A 17,559-nucleotide genomic window follows, 5' to 3' on the forward strand; every position below is an offset into this window, starting at 1 on the left:
TGTTCTCATTTTTCGATATACGAGGCTCAGTGACAGCTTGTTTTTTGTGTCTCGAGATGGTGCTTTAAAGGTACCATGTTTGCACAGATGCTATATTTTCATCACCTGTTATTGCAGTTTGTGCAATATTTGCGACAACCCAAAAATGTAATTTTGTCGTTTGGAAATTTTTTGCAGCTACGCCATTCACTAATCAGATTAATTCATTTTTTATTTTGATAGATTGGGCATTTCTGAACGCAGCAATACCAAATGTGTGTATATTTTTAATTTCTTTAACCTTTTAATTTTCAGTGGGTCGAATGGGGGGTGATTTGAACTTTTAGATTTTTTTTAAATTTTTTAAAACTTTTATTTTTACTTTTTATATTTTACTAGTCCCTCTACGGCAGTCTGATCGCTGATTCATTTCTGTTGATAAAAGCTGCACAGCTCTGATGAGCAAACATGCTGCTCTCCTGTTACAGCAGCAGCTCTGCTGGCTGTAACAGGAACTACATCATGATAGCAACAGGTGTCATCCCATTACCTATTGCTACTATGGCAACCATCGGCTCCCCGTGGTTCCTTCACGGGGCCTCCGACGGTGGCGGGGAAAGACAATTTCTCCACCGAGGCCATTTAAATTGCACTGTCACATTTTGAAAGCACAATCTAAGGCCCCATTCACACGTCCGTGAAAATCACGCACGTGTTTCACGGACATGTCAAAGGTGCGTTTTTCCCTCCGTGTGTCGTGTTTATGGCACTACGTGTGTTCTCCGTGTGTTATCCGTTATCCGTTATCCGGTCTCCGCTCCTGTCGACTCCCAGCTGCACGGGCCAATGGCTGCACACGAGCGTGCACATAAACCCATTGATTTTAATGGGTTTACGTGTGCCTGTGTCTTCGGTACATGCGGGCACAGACCTAGCACGTACCGGAGACACGTGCATGTGAATGGGGCCTAAGAGAGGATTAACAGGCGCAGATGGATTGTGGATCTACTTGCCCCTGTTAGCTGCACATGCCTGCTGTTAAAATCAGACATGTGCAGGGATCGCTGCCGGATCACGGCAGCAACTAGCAATTATCTTACCCTCCTTGATGATTTAGGATGTACCGGAGCATCCCTGGTCGTGAAGTGATTAAGCTTATTGAATAACAATAGCGATCAAGTGCGCTTGGTTTTGCACAATAAGAAGGATAAGTTTTAATTAGAGTTGAGCGAGTACGTAACTATTCGTACTAGTTATGCTTATAACGAGTATTGTCTACTACTCGCGTATTCGTTCTAAATAGCGTGTGCAATGCAAGTCAATGGGGAAAAACTCGCAATTTTTTGAGTAACCTGAATGCTGTACTATTAGTGTGAGTAGTAAATGGTGCAGCTTTCAGGTTAGTTGTTACATTGCAAGTTTTTCCCATTGACTTGCATAGCACACGCTATTCGGAATGGATACGCGAGTATTATACAGTACTCGTTATGATTATAGCGAGTACGAATAGTTAGGTACTCGCTCAACTCTAGTTTTAATATATACATATATATATATGAATATCCAATACAGAATATTTCTTTTAAAGATTTTAGAAGTGCAGTTTTTCACTGAAAAATATACTGTTGATTTGTTTATTTTATACCTTTGAAAGACCATTTGGAAATAAAAATTAATACTTGACCATCTTGATAAAGAATAATCATGTTTTAAGGAAAATTATAAACTTTACAAAATATCTTAACAGAGGTATCTGCTTCTTTGTCATCCTGAACTGAACTTCCACTCTAAAATCAGAAGTAGCATATGTACTCAGTGAATACAGATGTTCATGTTATTGAGGTATGAGATTACAGCTGTGGCTCATTAGACTCTCTGGAGATGGGAGGAGAGCGAGTGACTAGAGGTAGACAGACATTCTGGTGCAAGTTCTCCTGAAACAATGGGTACACTTTAAGCAAAGATACAAGGGCTAATGTGACAAAAAAATAATCTGGTGACTTTCTACCGAATACCATTTACAGCATCACATAAAAATAATGTTGTGAAACATCTTTAGAATAATACTCTGCAGATTATTTTTTGGGGGGGCCTTGCCTTGGCATCAACTTGTTACTTAATTTTACCCACTTTCTTCACTGCTAATACATTATCATGCCTCAGATTTTATCTGGCTGCCTCCTGTGCTCTGGTCTATTTCTCTCTCCACTGAGCCACAGACAGGTTTGGTTGCTGTCCAGGTTCTGAACATTTTGTTTGCGTGTTTATTGCCTTGCTGCCAACAAGTGTTTCCATTTATATCTGGTGATGTTTCTGAAGTGAACTCTGTTTGGAACGACAGACTGTTTGCCTCGTGTTTCTCCTGGGAGATTATTACTTTTACTCTGCACCTGTCCCATATTCATAAGGAGGTATATGGAACATTTCATGGCCACTTAAGAAGCAGAAGTCTGAGTGGTCATCTGTTTCTGTTGGCACAGGGGCCTTTAGGAACTGCACAGTTGGGACCTCTAGTCTGTACAATAACCGGGCAGGTCTGTTTTTAGTTAGACCTTATTTAACCCGATTCTCCATGTGGGCACGTCAGTGCGCATAACGTACATTATATTAAGGTATAAATTATAGGTAAGTGCATGAGCAGAAATTAATCAATCAAAAGGAAATGCATAATTCTCTTTTTTGGTCAGTCTCAATGCTGAATTATTATGCAATTTCCTGTCAGAAACCTTTTATTTTCTACTAAAGAGGAGATTTAAAAAGTAGAACTCTTGATAGATAGGACATCTGCTTAATTCAATCCTTGTAATATGTGATATAAAATTCTAGTGCAGGACAATACAGCTATTGTTTTCTAGCTAAAAGTAATTGATTGTTTGGAATATGATATTCCAACTGCCTGATATAAATCACACACCTACAGACTAAAGAGATGGAGCATACACTGTTTATTACACTTTACAGTCATTAGCCACATTCCTTCATTAAAACCTGGGGCATATTGAAGACAAACTTCAATTACAGAAAGCATCATTAATAAAGTCTTGTCAATAAAAACATTTTTTCCTGCTGAAAAAAAAAGAAGAAACGGAGGGTCACATTGATTAAACAACATGTCACCGTTAGCTTGTAGAAATGATTAATGTTCCTTGATTAGACATAATGGACAATTATTTGTTCTGTTGTGCAATACGTTATTCATTTATTGTCTAATGAGGCTGATAATCAGAATTGAGCAGAAGCCATATATTAAATTGGGTTACTAAAGTGTAAATCTGTAACGAAGAAGTAAAATGAGCAAATCCAAAAATTTCGTAATAAGCACGGAGGTACATGCTGTACTCAGACGGTGTATGTTAGTAGATTCAGCGGAGAAATGGATCCAGAAATAGAGAAAAGGAAAGCAGCAAGATGCAGTTGATCCATCAAAAAAATATTCTTCACTTACTTATTAGCTATCATTAATCAGGAGTAACTATATTATGACATTAATTTACATTTAGATTACCAATATAAACTATAGAAAATATTTTGTATCAATACATTCAAACTAATACTGAGTCAAGAGTGGCAATGAAAAAACCAATGGACATAATAACGGCATGCCTAATCTGGATGACAACCATCAGTAAAATATATTATTTTGTAACCATCATTGCAAAGCCACATATTTTATGTATAATACTCCTCATACTATGAGCCTCTGTCACAGACAGTCATTGTGAGTCAGTTTGGCACCTGAAAATCACATAAGAATCACATTTCATGGCAACTGCCAAATAAAAAATGTGCCAGTTCTTAAAATGACAGCTCCAAGTATGAGTGAGTTAATCGTCAATAGGTGCTGTCATGAGCCTATGCAATGTCATGGATTATAAGAAGCTACATAACAGGAATTTTAAAAATCAGGCCCTTTATAGACAGCAAAAATGTAGATTTTTTTTTTAACTGTCAGTAATGTAAAAAAAATAACACAACAAAGTTAATTGAAAATAAATCTGGCATCTTACTGAAATGCGTGTAACATGCGAAGAAATATCATACAGTTAGGGCCAGAAATATTTGGACACTGACTGAATCTTCGTGATTTGAGCTCTGGTTGCCACTATTTTTCATTACAATGATGCAACTGAAGTGTGGACTTTCAGGTTTAATTAAAGGAGTTGAACAAAAATATCCTGTGAAAAGTTTAGGAATTGCAACAATTTTTCTACAAAGCCTCCTTACTTAAGGGGCTCAAAAGTAGTTGGAGAAATGTACTTTACCACAATTAAAATGTTGATTTTAATACTTTGTAGAGAATCCTGTGAAGGTAATGACTGCCTGAAGTCTGGAAGCCATGGACGTTATCAAACGATGGGTTTCCTCCTATGCAATGCTTTGCCAGGCCTTTACTGCAGCTGACTTTAGTTGTTGCTTGTTTGTGGGTCTTTCTGCATTACGTTTTGTGTTAACTATGTCAAATATATGCTCGATGAGGTTGAGATCTGGTGATGACTCGGCCATTGCAGATTATTCCACGTCTTTGCCTTAACAAACTCCTGGGTTACTTTCACAGTATAATTTGGGTCATTGACCATCTGTACTGTGAAGTGCCAGTCAATCAACCTTACTGCATTTGGTTGAATCTGAGCAAAAAGTACAGCCCTGATCACTTCACAATTTATCTGGATGCTTCTGTCTTCAGTCAGATCATCAATAAACATTAGTGACCCAGTGCCATTTAAAGCCATGCCCACCAAACTGCCTCCACCATGTTTTACAAAGGATGTGGTCTGTTTTGGTTCATGAGCCATTCCAAGCCTTCTTTATACTTTCTTCTTCCCATAATTCTGGTAGAGGTTGATCTTAATTCCATCTGTCCCAAAAATGCTTTTACAGAACTGGGCTGGCATCTTTAAATGTTTGTTTTTTTTGGTGGGTGGCATGGCTTGAGAATGGCAGGATAAGACGCATGCTTGCAAAACTCCTGTAAGAACAATACACTATTACATACAGTCAGGGCCAGAAATATTTGGACAGTGACACAAGTTTTGTTATTTTAGCTGTTTACAAAAACATGTTCAGAAATACAATTATATATATAATATGGGCTGAAAGTGCACACTCCCAGCTGCAATATGAGAGTTTTCACATCCAAATCGGAGAAAGGGTTTAGGAATCATAGCTCTGTAATGCATAGTCTCCTCTTTTTCAAGGGACCAAAAGTAATTGGACAAGGGACTCTAAGGGCTGCAATTAACTCTGAAGGCGTCTCCCTCGTTGGATTGGATTTGGATGTGAAAACTCTCATATTGCAGCTGGGAGTGTGCACTTTCAGCCCATATTATATATATATAATTGTATTTCTGAACATGTTTTTGTAAACAGCTAAAATAACAAAACTTGTGTCACTGTCCAAATATTTCTGGCCAAGACTGTATGTAATAGTGTATTGTTCTTACAGGAGTTTTGCAAGCATGCGTCTTATCCTGCCATTCTCAAGCCATGCCACCCACCAAAAAAAAAAAACATTTAAAGATGCCAGCCCAGTTCTGTAAAAGCATTTTTGGGACAGATGGAATTAAAATCAACCTCTACCAGAATTATGGGAAGAAGAAAGTATAAAGAAGGCTTGGAATGGCTCATGAACCAAAACAGACCACATCCTTTGTAAAACATGGTGGAGGCAGTTTGGTGGGCATGGCTTTAAATGGCACTGGGTCACTAATGTTTATTGATGATCTGACTGAAGACAGAAGCATCCAGATAAATTGTGAAGTGATCAGGGCTGTACTTTTTGCTCAGATTCAACCAAATGCAGTAAGGTTGATTGACTGGCACTTCACAGTACAGATGGGCAATGACCTAAATTATACTGTGAAAGTAACCCAGGAGTTTGTTAAGGCAAAGAAGTGGAATAATCTGCAATGGCCGAGTCATCACCAGATCTCAACCTCATCGAGCATATATTTGACATAGTTAACACAAAACGTAATGCAGAAAGACCCACAAACAAGCAACAACTAAAGTCAGCTGCAGTAAAGGCCTGGCAAAGGATTGCATAGGAGGAAACCCATCGTTTGATAACGTCCATGGCTTCCAGACTTCAGGCAGTCATTACCTGCACAGGATTCTCTACAAAGTATTAAAATCAACATTTTATTTGTGGTAAAGTACATTTCTCCAACTACTTTTGAGCCCCTTAAGTAAGGAGGCTTTGTAGAAAAATTGTTGCAATTCCTAAACTTTTCACAGGATATTTTTGTTCAACTCCTTTAATTAAACCTGAAAGTCCACACTTCAGTTGCATCATTGTAATGAAAAATAGTGGCAACCAGAGCTCAAATCACGAAGATTCAGTCACTGTCCAAATATTTCTGGCCTTAACTGTATGATATTTCTTCGCATGTTACACGCATTTCAGTAAGATGCCAGATTTATTTTCAATTAACTTTGTTGTGTTTTTTTTTACATTACTGACAGTTAAAAAAAAATCTACATTTTTGCTGTCTATAAAGGGCCTGATTTTTAAAATTCCTGTTATGTAGCTTCTTATAATCCATGACATTGCATAGGCTCATGACAGCACCTATTGACGATTAACTCACTCATACTTGGAGCTGTCATTTTAAGAACTGGCACATTTTTTATTTGGCAGTTGCCATGAAATGTGATTCTTATGTGATTTTCAGGTGCCAAACTGACTCACAATGACTGTCTGTGACAGAGGCTCATAGTACGAGGAGTATTATACATAAAATATGTGGCTTTGCAATGATGGTATATATATAATATGGGCTGAAAGTGCACACTCCTAGCTGCAATATGAGAGTTTTCACATCCAAATCGGAGAAAGGGTTTAGGAATCATAGCTCTGTAATGCATAGCCTCCTCTTTTTCAAGGGACCAAAAGTAATTGGACAAGGGACTCTAAGGGCTGCAATTAACTCTGAAGGCATCTCCCTCGTTAACCTGTAATCAATGAAGTAGTTAAAAGGTCTGGGGTTGATTACAGGTGTGTGGTTTTGCATTTGGAAGCTGTTGCTGTGACCAGACAACATGCGGTCTAAGGAACTCTCAATTGAGGTGAAGCAGAACATCCTGAGGCTGAAAAAAAATAAAAAATTCATCAGAGAGATAGCAGACATGCTTGGAGTAGCAAAATCAACAGTCGGGTACATTATGAGAAAAAAGGAATTGACTGGTGAGCTTGGGAACTCAAAAAGGCCTGGGCGTCCACGGATGACAACAGTGGTGGATGATCGCCGCATACTTTCTTTGGTGAAGAAGAACCCGTTCACAACATCAACTGAAGTCCAGAACACTCTCAGTGAAGTAGGTGTATCTGTCTCTAAGTCAACAGTAAAGAGAAGACTCCATGAAAGTAAATACAAAGGGTTCACATCTAGATGCAAACCATTCATCAATTCCAAAAATAGACAGGCCAGAGTTAAATTTGCTGAAAAACACCTCATGAAGCCAGCTCAGTTCTGGAAAAGTATTCTATGGACAGATGAGACAAAGATCAACCTGTACCAGAATGATGGGAAGAAAAAAGTTTGGGGAAGAAAGGGAACGGCACATAATCCAACGCACACCACATCCTCTGTAAAACATGGTGGAGGCAACGTGATGGCATGGGCATGCATGGCTTTCAATGGCACTGGGTCACTTGTGTTTATTGATGACATAACAGCAGACAAGAGTAGCCGGATGAATTCTGAAGTGTACAGGGATATACTTTCAGCCCAGATTCAGCCAAATGCCGCAAAGTTAATCGGACGGCGCTTCATAGTACAGATGGACAATGACCCCAAGCATACAGCCAAAGCTACCCAGGAGTTCATGAGTGCAAAAAAGTGGAACATTCTACAATGGCCAAGTCAATCACCAGAACTTAACCCAATTGAGCATGCATTTCACTTGCTCAAATCCAGACTTAAGACGGAAAGACCCACAAACAAGCAAGACCTGAAGGCTGCGGCTGTAAAGGCCTGGCAAAGCATTAAGAAGGAGGAAACCCAGCGTTTGGTGATGTCCATGGGTTCCAGACTTAAGGCAGTGATTGCCTCCAAAGGATTCGCAACAAAATATTGAAAATAAAAATATTTTGTTTGGGTTTGGTTTATTTGTCCAATTACTTTTGACCTCCTAAAATGTGGAGTGTTTGTAAAGAAATGTGTACAATTCCTACAATTTCTATCAGATATTTTTGTTCAAACCTTCAAATTAAACGTTACAATCTGCACTTGAATTCTGTTGTAGAGGTTTCATTTCAAATCCAATGTGGTGGCATGCAGAGCCCAACTCGCGAAAATTGTGTCACTGTCCAAATATTTCTGGACCTAACTTTATGTACAGCCTTTTTTCTCATATTTTCAACTTGTATATGTTTGTTGGTAAGAAGATAGTCTCCTTGACTGCTGTTAAGAGCTTGGTGCCTACAGAGGCTGGTATTATTTGTTACCTACACCACAGGCCAGTCTCCTCAACCTCATACCTCTCATTTACAGCACCATGGAATCAATCGTGCTCTATAAATAAATATGATCAATAATAATAGTAGTAATTATAATAATAATAATAAAATAATAATAATAGATGTCATTAGACATGGTGTTGATGTTGACACACACCACTGAGCCTTCTTTTCTTGGTCTCAGCTCTGAATTACCTTCATTCCCTCCTGCTCAGCCTCCGACAGAGAAATCGACCTAAGTCACCGAAGGAATCTTCCTTGCAGCCCCTGGGAGGACAGTGGGACCGGAGAGGACACCTACATTTTATCCTCACAAAACAGAACCTGAAGGCAATGTTTAATAAGTTAGAGGAAACTCAAGCTCATGCCATTGACTCTGTGAAACATAATTTAATTACAGTTGCTGGTAGAGTGGATGATCCAGAAATGGACTCAGCTGCCTTACAACAATGGTGTCACATGTGTGAGTGTGGACCAACTACTCCCTAGGGCTGGACTAACCCTGTAAGAGTGTAACTCACTTACCTCTGATGGTAAGGCTAGGCTTGTGCTGGAAATAAGCCGCCAGGTACCACTCCAGGGGCATTTCTCATTACTGTGGCAGCTGACCCCAGGAGTCAGGGATGCAGGGATGAATTAAGGAGCAGACTAGACAACTAGGTGCAGGCAGGCAGGTTAGTACATATAGGCAGGCTCGTACTGATTGACAGGCTAGTACTGGTCGGCAGGCTGATACTGGCAGGTAGGATGATACTGGCAGGCAGGATGGTACTGTTAGGCAGGCTGGTACTGAACACAGGTACAAATTAGCAGGCACAGAATAGGGATCTCCAACAAATCCAGACCATGTGACATTGTGAAGCTGAGATCTCTGATGTACAGAGACAAATTCTCTAAATACTATATTGTAAATCGTGTGTATACATGACAAAATCCACAAGGGCTATTTACAGTATGGCAATAAGTATGGCAAGTGGCTTTCTCAAGCTCTTCACCCTCAAGTTTTCTCACATGTCATGACCATTAATTCTCCTTCTAAGGGCCCAGTTCATTATGCTTTTGATATCTTAAAGTTCAGAGTATGTTACACCTCTCTTTGTAACATTAGTAAGGACACCACAGGAGTGTCTGATAAAACCAGGGATATTGTGGAATACTTGATTTTCTTTGCCCCCCTCCCCCCCCCAACATAGACTAAACCCAATCCAAGGAATCAGAAGAAGCCTTTGAACTGAATGATATTTTAAGGATTATAAACAAACTTAAAAGTAGGTAAGACCCCAGGCTATTATGGGTTTTTACCTAGGTATTTTAAACTATTTAAAGAACAGCTAGTTCCAACTCTTTTACTTTCTTTTAACTCCATTGCTTTGGGTGGACAATTTCCTACTCAATCACTGTTGGCTCACATAACAATTATAGTCTAAACCAGTAGGAATTTTTCATTCTGGGCGGATATGGCTCAGATTTATTTTCTTAACTTTCAGCCTCTTTTCAGTAGTATTGAAAGATAGGAAGAAGAAAAAAACTTGGCAGGGACCATTCAAACTTGAAAATAAACAAATGATGTCAAACAACTGGTTAACAGAATTATCTAAAAATTTCTTAACAACAATAGATCATTTTATTATGACATATTTTTCTTGTCAGATATCTAATTTATAACATTTGACTAATAATTCTGTTAACCAGTTGTTTGACATCATTTGTTTATTTTTAAGTTTGAATGGTCCCGCCAATTTTTTTTCTTTGGGGGCGTCTTTGATGTCAATGCAAGGGTATATAGTACCTACATGTTCATGTTACAACAGATTTGATGTTCTTTTTGCCTGATGTCCTGAGGAAGGAAGCTGAGTAATTCTGAAATGCGTAGACCTGTGAGTGAAAATAAAAGGCATTAATCATTAATCATACATTTACGGAGGGGTGAATAGCACGGCATTCAAATCGGACTACTTCCTCCTATCCATCCATATACTCTACTGGGGCTGCAGTTTTCCACCAGGAGACTACATGCGATTAAAAGGGTTGTGACTGGCATATCTCCTATAGGTGAGTGGTTTTTACCCTAAATTTACTCACATTATCGTTGGTAAGACCCTATTGCGCTTTTCTTCCACAGTTGATATCATCAAGAGTATTGAAAGGTATATGTTGAATTGGGACATGCTTTTGATTCTCTTGGTTTGGTAGAATTAACCTTCTGAAGATGGATATCTTAGCTAGAATCCTCTATCTTTTTCAGAGCATTGCATATAATTTTCCCAAATCCTTTTTACAAAAACTCAAAAAACTCAAATCTTTAGCCTCTAAATTTGTGTGGTCACTTGGGTGCTCCAGATTACAAATGAATTTGACAACATTTAAATGGAACTGGAGTATTCTATCAACCATGTTTCACTTGTCAGACTCCTTTGTGGCAGATGCACTTTTCAGTCTATAGCATCACTTGCATCACCCTTATATTATATGTTGCTATCTATTTGGGTTTCTATTATGACAATATTTATCATGTCCTCCATCGCTGGTTCTATGTACCCTCACCTGCGAAACCTAAATGACCCATATCCTAGCAACTTTAGGTTCCTGGGATCCTTAGATGCCCCAATTTCCTAGATGAAACATGTTACCTTCAATACAGGATTAAAACCTATGGAAGACCTGATATCTCACGGGAACACCTATGGTCAAGCCAGGTTGGAATTTAATTGGCTACAAAACATTGTTGGTTATAAATGACTTAGTGACTAAATGTAGAACTGGTGGAGGAAGGTTGAACTAGATGGACCTAGGTCTTTTTTCAATCTAAGTAACTATGTAACTATGTAACATTGTTTTCACCACTCTATTCCCGGCCGGGAATCTTGGTTGAGACTTCTATCTGTATTTCTGTGTTTGGTAGAATGTTGAAGTTGGTGGAGAATATAAATACCCTGGTTCCATTCCAGAACATTTGGGAACGGAGCTTAATTGATCTTTTTCTCAATCTGACTGGAATAAAGCCTTTACCCTTTCATAAGATCTCTACCTTATGCTATGTCCTGGAGACAAAAGCGGGCTTTACACGCTATATCGTTAATGCATTATCGTCGGGGTCACGATGTTTGTGACGCACATCCGGCGTCATTAACGATATCGCAGTGTGTGACACTTATGTGCGACCTAAAACGATCGCAAAAGCGGTCAAAATCGTTTGCCGCGGACAGGTCGTCCTAAAACAAAAAACAAAAAATCGTTTTCTTCTAATTAGCGATGTTGTTGCTAGTTCCTGCGGCAGCACACATCGCAGTGTGTGACACCACAGGAGCGACGAACATCTTCTTACCTGCCTCCACCGCCAATGCGGAAGGAAGGAGGTGGGCGGGATGTTTACGTCCCGCTCATCTCCGCCCCTCCGCTTCTTTTGGCTGCCTGCCGTGTGACGTCGCTGTGATGCCGCACGACCCGCCCCCTTAGGAAGGAGGCGGTTTGCTGGCCAGAGCGACGTCGCAGGGCAGGTAAGTCCGTGTGACGGTGGTAAGCGAGGTTGTGCGACACGGGCAGCGATATGCCCGTGTCACACAACCGACGGGGGCGGGTACGATCGGTTGCGATCTCGCTAGCGAGATCGCAGCGTGTAAAGCCCGCTAAACTGTAATATCCTTTCTAGTTTGCACAGGAGTTTGATTGTATTTACTGTATGTTCATTTGGACCTCAGACAGGTGTTGAAGATGTTTTTCCAACATGACCCATATCTGGTGGTCTTGTGCTTGTATTATTATTATTTGGGATTCAATTTTTAATATCTTCAATAAACTATTTGATACAACTTTCCACAATACACCTGAAACTGCTTTACTCTCAGTACTCTAAAATGAGAAACCTGACAACACAGACAAATGTGAACAGGTGGAAATTGAACATGAAATATACTCTAACAAATATACAGCTGCACTCTGATACTCTAAGGTATGCAAACATTGAATATAGGAATTTGGACATGCATTACTGCTAAGGAAATAAATTTAACAATTGTAACACTTTACAGATAAAAAAGGCCAGATTTATGTAAGCCCAGCAGCCAGCATCAAGGCGCATTTCTTATGCTGGGTCCTTACCTTAATGCTTCTACCTGGGCTGAACAACCTACGATTTTATGGGTGAGCAGGAATCTTCTAATAGAGAATTAAAAATCACCTTAATCTGGTGGGAAGCAATGCTCACTCAGAAAATATGACCATATAATCTAAAATGAGAAAACTGATGGCCCTTCCTAACAGACAAATGTGAGCAGGTGCAAACTGAACGTGAAATATAATCTAACAAATATTCAGCTGTACTCTGAGATGAAAACATTGAAGATAGGAATTTGGACATGAATTAAGGAAATACATTGAAAAATTGATACACAGTACATAAAAAGGCCAGTTTTATGTGAGTCCAGCAGCCAGTGTCAAGACATATCTCTTATGCTGGATTCCTACCTTAATGCCTTTATCCAGGCTTGTTCTTAAAACCTTCCCTATACATCTATATGTTGGGCTTTAATTTTTCTCTAATAAACTATGTTTTAATTTTGATTCCATTGCTGGTGCTGGATCCTTCATCATTTCACTGTTGTTCACATGGTAGCTGCACCAGGTCATCTGAGCACCGCACCATTAATTTTCCCTCCAGTGAGCTGTATTCCTCCTGTTTTTCTTTGCTTAGCTATCGAAGAAAGCATGTCAAGCATGGATGTTAAAAATAGAACGATTTCTAGTTTATTGTTATCAATTTACAAAATGTAAAGTTTGAATAAAAAATTAATTTAAATCAAGTCAATATTTAGTGAGACAGTGCTTTGTCATCAAAATAGCATCAAAGGATCAGTTCTTCTAGGTACACTTGAACACAGTTTTTGAAGGAACTCAGGAGTAAAGCTGTTACAAGCTTCTTGAAGAACTAACCCCAGATGTTCTGTGGATATAGGCTTGCTCAAATCTTTATGTTCCTTCATGTAATCTCACACAGACTTGATGATGTGTAGAGCAAGTTTTTGGGGAGTACCATATCATCCATTTCAAGACGTCAAGAAATGGGTGACATTGATGACCTTAGATGCAGTGGTTGGCAAAGCAGACTTAAGCGGGCTTTACACGCTACGATTTCGCTACAGCGATCTCGTTGGGGTCACGGATTTTGTGACGCACATCCGGCCGCTGTAGCGATGTCGTAGCGTGTGACTCCTAGGAGCGATTTTGGATCGTTGCAAAAACGTCCAAAATCGCTCCTCATTGACATGGGGGTCCACTGCCAGTTATCGCTGCTGTCGCTGGGGCGAAGTTGATCTTCGTCCCTGCGGCAGCACACATCGCTACGTGTGACGCCGCAGGAATGAGGATCATCTCCTTACCTGCCTCCGGACACAATGCGGAAGGAAGGAGATGGGTGGGATATTAAGTCCCGCTCATCTCCGCCCCTCCGCTTACATTGGGCGGCTGCTTAGTGACGTCACTGTGACGCCAAACGGACCGCCCCTTAGAAAGGAGGCGGTTCGCCGGTCACAGCGACGTCAAAGGACAGGTAAGTAAGTGTGACGGGGGTGCGCGATTTTGTGCACGACAGGCAGCGATATGCCCGTCGCGCACAAACGATGGGGGCGGGTGTCATGCTAGCGATATCGGGCCGGATATCGCAGCATGTAAAGCCACCCTTAGTGCCGCAGAAGGAAGACCCATCATACTTTCATTCAAAATCAAATGATGTCCAGCAGTACCATCAGCTCACAACTGGCAGCAACCACTGGGACCCATCTACAGCCTCCTACTGTTCAGAATAGTTTGACCAGAAGTGATCATCATGGGAAAAAAAGCACTGATTTAAACCTAGCTCCTGAATTGTAAAGCGCTGCAGAATATGTTAGCGCTATAGAAATAAAGAATTATTATCATTATTTTTAATATTAAAGAGCTAACACAATGGTATTTAATTTTTTTTTCTTAAATTGTATAAAACGAAAAAATGTGAACTTTGCAAATGCATCACAATAGCCTCTCAGGCCTCATCAGAGCCAGAAATCATGATATAGTGTGAGAGTTCTAGAAATTTCAGTGCCTCTGGGATAAGACAATGCAACGAGGACTGGACCCGTGAGGGTGAGGAGCGGAGAGGCTGGAAAGGTGAGTGATACTGTGTGTTTCTCTGTTTCTTTAACCTTTTGATAGCACGTCACAGCTCAGAAAAATAGTGGCTAGAGTGGAAGTAGAGTTACAAAAACAACTTTGCGAATGCTTAGTTTGTGTAAGATTCACGTAGAACTCACTTCCACTTGCACTTTATTCTTTTGTCTTTAGAGAGCAGTAATGGGGTGCAACTAACTCATTAAGAGACACATGCTTAAATTTTGCTCATCTCATCAGTGGCATGGACTTCTGTGTGCCTCAACTTGCTATGAATTTGTCATGAAATAATTGCAATGCTCTGTTAAGGCTATTGCCTTCATTAGCTGTGTGGAGGTGACAGGAGTGGTGGTGTCTTCTGCAGCTCCGGTCACCTCCATGCAGCAGGGCTGGATGCGACGCTGGAGCATCCTGGATTACGCCGGACATGGAGGGCTTTTTCGGGCTTATTAAAGTGGTGAACCAGGGTATATGTTTGTGTTTTTTATTTCTAATAAAGGATTGTTCGGGTGTGTGTGTTTATTTACTGTCACTTACAGATTAATCATGGAAGGTATCTCGGGGAGACGCCTGACATGATTAATCTAGGACTTATTGGCAGCTATGGGCTGCCAAAAACTCCTTATTACCCCGATTTGCCAACGCACCAGGGCAAATCGGGAAGAGCCGGGTACAGTCCCAGAACTGTCGCATATAATGTATGCGGCAATTCTGGGCGGCTGCTGACTGATATTGTTAGGCTGGGGGGCTCCCCATAACATGGGGCTCCCCATCCTGAGAATACCAGCCTTCAGCCGTATGGCTTTATCTGGCTGGTATTAAAATGGGGGGGACCGCACACCGGCTTTTTTAATTATTTATTTATTTATTTTACTGCACAGTATAGACACGCCCACCGGCTGCTGTGATTGGGTGCAGTGAGACAGCTGTCACTCAGCGTGGGGGGCGTGTCTGACTGCAACCAATCACAGGCGTCTGTGGGTGGGGAAAGCAGGGAATACGAGATTGATTAATGAGCGGCCGGCATATTCAAAGTAATTGTTGCTGCGTATTCTCTGCACAGCTGTTCCTCGCCGCGCTGGTGTTCGGGGAGCGGTATGAGCCGGGGGAAGAAAAGAAAACGAGCGCCAATGTAAGTATGACTGAGAACAGCAGAAAAAAAGGTAAGTATACAGAATTTAATTAAAAAAAAAAATAAAAATAAGATTGCTAGTGTAAAAACGCACACGCACGAAGCGTGCTGAACACGGACATACTCCGTGTGCGGTATGTGCAGGCACGGACCCATAGACTAAAGCGGGTCCGTGCCTGCATGCTGCCGGCCAAAAACGGACATGTTGTCCGTGTAAAAAAGCGCACACATGTACTTACCTCACGGACACACGTTCCGTGCGATTATACGTGTGTGTGACTGTAACGACTGAATGCCAGTCGTTATGACTATTAAGATACGATGGCACTATGGGAAGCCCAGGGACACAAAGATGGGGGATAACAATTTTCTTTATAGAAAAAAAAAACAGTTCTCTTACAACGTAAGGGCCACAACAGCCCGGAATAAACAATGACAGTTTATGCAACTTGGAGGACTTCAAGTGTCAGTCTGTAGGGATGAAGTGGACTATATTTCCCCCCACTATACCGCTCCCTCTCTTATCTATTAATGGGGCTTACCCGGGTGCACTATTACAGACAATGGCACGTGATCCCTCCAAGGGTATAATCTTACAACCACCTCCCCTTATATTTACAATGCAATCAGGGTACCCGGCCACCTTCCCATATACAGTCAGCAACAAGCAAATATATGTACATGTACCTCTTATTCAATATTCTGTACCTCACTGCCAAAGACAGTGTGAGGAAGCACAGGCAGAATAGTCTTATTATCAGCACAACACAGCTTAACCTCCAATAACTTCCGGTTCAGAGCAAACGCCTCAAGATAAACAAGTAACACAGCTCCTTCTCAGTAAATAATCTGTAGAATAATCCTCCTTCTTCTTTATCCTTTCTATCTATCTGTCCCTGACTGACTATTATACACCGATCGGTCTCAGGTCAATTGTTACTCACTGAAGTCTTCACCCAAGATGGCGTCCGTCCCCTCAGACTGCTTCTGATTCACTCTTAGGCTACGTCCGCACGTTGCTTTTTACCTGCTTTTTACCTGCTTTTTTGCTGCTTTTTCAACTGCAGCGTTTAATGCCAAAATGGTTGTGTTCTGCTTTTCAAGCAAAGTCTATGGGAATTTGGGTTTCTTGTCCGCACTATGCAGTTCAAACTGCAGCCTTTTTGTTGCAGAACTTTGGTCAAAAACTCAGCTTTGCAGTGCAAAACCCAAATGGCAGAAACAATTGACATGTCAGTTGTTTTTGCCATTTGGGTTTTGCCCTGCAAAGCTGAGTTTTTGACCAAAGTTCTGCAACAAAAAGGCTGCAGTTTGAACTGCATAGTGCGGACAAGAAACCCAAATTACCATAGACTTTGCTTGAAAAGCAGAACACAACCATTTTGGCATTAAACGCTGCAGTTGAAAAAGCAGCAAAAAAGCAGGTAAAAAGCAGGTAAAAAGCAACGTGCGGACATAGCCTTAGATGATTTTGTCCAAACAGTTTCTGGAGAAAAAAAAGTCACTCAGATAAATTCCCCTCATCAGGGGCAGTAGGAGCTCCAAGAAAAAAAACGAGTAAGCAGTCCATAAAAAGAAGAAAAAGAAACAGGCAATCCTATGAATCCAAACACGGGAAAATGACAGCAGTTCTTCTCTTGCGCAGTCCCTCAGATCCTGACTGAAATTTTCAACCGTCTCTCTCCATCTACGTTACCAGGGAAATCTAATGTAACCCCTTACTGTTTAGCAGTGTGCCTGCACTCTAGTGACACCTAGTGGCCATTTAACCCCTTCACGACCGCGGGCAGTAAAATTACGTCCTATTTTAACGTGACTTAACGACCAGGGACGTAATTTTACTGCCTAA

The sequence above is a fragment of the Anomaloglossus baeobatrachus genome, chromosome 3, assembly GCF_048569485.1.
Source record: "Anomaloglossus baeobatrachus isolate aAnoBae1 chromosome 3, aAnoBae1.hap1, whole genome shotgun sequence".
NCBI classification, from domain to species: domain Eukaryota; kingdom Metazoa; phylum Chordata; class Amphibia; order Anura; family Aromobatidae; genus Anomaloglossus; species Anomaloglossus baeobatrachus.